Consider the following 3,614-nt stretch of genomic DNA (forward strand, 5'->3'; position numbering starts at 1 on the left):
GGCCTAATTTGAGCTGTAAAATAATCTCATTTCAGCTAAATGCTTTGTTGTCATGTCTCACTCTGAATTGAAATGTTTGGTTGCAGTTTTCTTGGTAGGAATTATGAGATTTCTGGATCTCTGGAACGCAACATCGTCAGAGGCTTGGGCCAGGCTCCAAGCACTGCACATCTTATGTGTGTGTGTGCATGTGTATGACGGGATGGTGAGTGTGCCAGAGAACACTGTATCTCATCTTCTGGACAAGCCCTTAATCTGTGTGATCCAGCAAAAGATTATGGGGGTTCTGCGAGAAATATGGAACTTGTGTACCCTCCAAGCTTGACAGCTGACAGTTTAGCGTTTTTATGACCATTCCTGTTTGTACATTTCTTCTTTATTTACAAAGGAGTTCGACCACATTCTGTTGATTGTATTAGCCAAAAAAAAAAACAAACAACAAAAAAAACTGACCATGCCATTTGCTTATTCTTTGTTTGTCTGTGTAAGCTCCCATTTTTAATTAAAAACAGGTAATCTCTTTTGCCCTTTAGTGATGACATGTTTACTTAAATTTCTGTTCTCAACTTAAACAGTGCATCACGACCTGTATCCTGAATAAAATTTGATTTTTTTTAAATTGCACTTAATAGTATTTGTTTATGAGATGGAGGAGTTTAATCACATTTGGCTAACTTCTTGAAAGGGTTTATACTGCTTAAATGGACACGATCTGAAACCAAATTGAACAGGGAAAAAAATTCTATCATCATAACATTCCCAAATTGTATTCCACATAGCTGCTTAAGGATGTGGGTTTCTCCATCTCCAGACAGTAAGTAACTCGATGAACATATGATTTGAACATAAATCTACACAAAACATCATATGTGCAGCCTTGCAATGTTACGATTTTGCAGCTTTCTGGGAAATTGATATGAAATTAAGCTGTGGATGAACATAGAAACGACACATTTCTTTTATGGGACAGGGCTACTGTTTGGCTACAGTTTCATTTTTGTAAACATATGCATTTAAAGATGTCTTTATATACTTTTAGGTCCTATTCCTTTCCTTCTTTGTAATATGCAGCTTCCATATATGCAAAGTTACAAAGCCCAAAGCAGACATAATTCTTTCCCACAGACTTTAAACTTCTTTAGAATTCTCATTTTTAGCCCTTTACCTAACGACATCGCCATGACGCATATGAAGAAAAAAAAAAAAGCCTGCCAAGTTGCTAGCTTGGCACACTTCACACAGAGGATGACCAGCTGAATGGCACATCGCCATTGTCTGCTTAAGAGAACACGGATCTCTTAAAGAGACAGCAAGTAAAACAAAGTGTTGCAGATAGAAGGTGACAAGAGGTGCTAGATCAATGTACAGTAGGGGATAAATGTTTATTTTTAAATATTAAACCATGAAAACTTACTCTAGTGCACTCTAGTGTCCTCCTAAAATGCTATAATCCCATACATGAGGATCATATGGGCTCTTTAATGCTTTTTGCGCTGGAGGGCTTGAATAGTTTCAGTAGAGGATCATGAATGGAAGTGAATAAATATGGCATTAAGTGATTTAGTTATGGAAACAGGATCACATAGTGTAGTCTAAACATGTGGTTTGGTTCAAAAAGTGTAAAGACAGGGTAAAAAAAATATGTTTACTTTATGTTAACTCTTTAATGTCTGATCTATCTATCTATCTATCTATCTATCTATCTATCTATCTATCTATCTATCTATCTATCTATCTATCTATCTATCTATCTATCTATCTATCTATCCATTCATTTTGGGGGGCAAAGTTCTAAAATATTATATATAAAAAATGTATCCATTTGTTAAACCACATACAGTTGTTGTTCATTTGAATGATAAATTGATGAAAAATTAATATAAGATCAATCATGCATTAAAATAATTGCTATTGTTATTTCATACGAATTCATGAATGAAAATGCTAAAGTTGACGAATACAATTAATCATATTATTATTTATTGATTGACTGATTGATTGATTAATTGATTGATCGATTTTTTGCTTTCCTTAATATTAGCCAGACCCAAAAAAGAAAGAGAAATAAGATTTTCTTTATGAGCAGCACTAAAATGCATGTCCTAACAAATATCCTCGATCTTTAAACAAAAATATTTTTTCAAATATTTCATGTAGAAGGTATTTCCTTTATGCAGTGTATCGGATTTCCTTTTGGCTTTGAAAGCCAGTCAGATGTCATAAAGTCAGTGTGATGGTAGGCTCTTTAATACACCAGCATATGGCTGCAGAGTGGGTGTTAATTTCAGCCCTCAGGGTAAATGGATGCACTAAATGTCTTATATATGTCACTTTAGCTGTTCTTGTGTCTGATGTTTTGTTGCATGAAAACATCACCGGCTGGTGTGGTCACCTCTGTCTGCATTGTGTGGTGTAGGTGGGGGTGTATGCATGTAGTGGGGGATTTCCTGAACTGATTGGTGGGCTGAGCTTTGTCTGAAACAGGGGCACGTGGGCATGTATTAAACCCTCATTTAAGAGGATTCAGGACAGATGGTGAGCCATTGTTTGAGGATGTGTTTATTATTAGAAAATGGGGTGAGTGATGGAGACTGCACCCCCTCCTTCCCCCTCCTTTCTCTGAACAAACACACCACACCCACTTTTAACCACTTCAAGGATTCATTTACTCACCTTGCTTGATTTCTTATTGGATTGTAGCATCAACCAATCAGCCGCAAACTCTGAGACAAACAAAGGGACCCTCTTAAGTAAAGCAGACACATGGCTGTTTAGCTTTTAAGGAGCTCTGATTGGTGAAAAGTAATCCAATCAGAGCTCAAATCAATTTAAGTGTAGGTGATGTTTCCAGAATGGGAAAGAGAAAATCACATTTGAGTGAGGGCAATAACATTAATTAGATACACATCTATTATATTCACACACTCTTGTCACCAAGCATCCTTGGCGTGTGTGTCTGTGTCTTAAAATCCTCACACACATCTACATTTGTGAGGTCAGGTATTCAAAGGTGACTGACGTTAATTGAATGCCTTAAGTGGGTCCGGACAAGTTTGCTGTGACAGAGAGCTAAGAAACTCTACCATTTTTTACACTCTTTCATCTTATTTTCCCTCCTTCTCTCTCTGAATGTTTCTCACTCAGCTCACCAGATGGAGAGGGGGCGGTGAGTGTGTGGCTGTATATGTGTGTAATCATGCATGCATGGTTACCCATGAGTTTGCATCTTTACATATCCTGCACATTTTGTCCTTACATCGTTACAGCTATTTGGGCAAACAATAAAAAGAAAAGAAAAAGCACTTTCAGAGAGAGTGAGGCAGATTAAAATGAAACATAGCTGAATGCAATAGCATCTAGAGAGAAATTTTGTAAGTACACAATCAGTACAATATTCGGTGTGTTTAGGGGGCAAAGGGCATTATCTGTCATCCTCTTGGGGGCATAAATCCGCAGGGGTGAAATAAATCCGGACTGTCAGCGCCTTTGCATTTTGGATTGTTGATGTACATAGGGAGACGGGTGCTAAGCTTCATCGGGGAAGAGAGATAGAGGGGAGAGGGAGGGAGTGTGCATGTGAGGGAGGGAGGGAGAGAGAGAGAGAGAGAAAGAGC

This window comes from Melanotaenia boesemani, chromosome 24 (genome assembly GCF_017639745.1).
Source record: "Melanotaenia boesemani isolate fMelBoe1 chromosome 24, fMelBoe1.pri, whole genome shotgun sequence".
NCBI lineage: Eukaryota > Metazoa > Chordata > Actinopteri > Atheriniformes > Melanotaeniidae > Melanotaenia > Melanotaenia boesemani.